Consider the following 249-nt stretch of genomic DNA (forward strand, 5'->3'; position numbering starts at 1 on the left):
GGCACGTGGAGCTGCGAACACGCCCGAGCCCATCGCTAGTCACCAGCAGCCTATTTGTACCCAGTGTTACCGATCATAGCCGAGTGTTACCGATCATAGCCGAGTGTTACCGATCATAGCCGAGTGTTACCGATCATAGCCGAGTGTTACCGATCATAGCCGAGGGTTACAGATCATAGCCGAGTGTTACCGATCATAGCCGAGTGTTACCGATCATAGCCGAGTGTTACCGATCATAGCCGAGTGTTA

Source organism: Nanorana parkeri, unplaced genomic scaffold (genome assembly GCF_000935625.1).
Source record: "Nanorana parkeri isolate BGI_ZX_2015 unplaced genomic scaffold, ASM93562v1 scaffold3564, whole genome shotgun sequence".
Lineage (NCBI taxonomy): Eukaryota > Metazoa > Chordata > Amphibia > Anura > Dicroglossidae > Nanorana > Nanorana parkeri.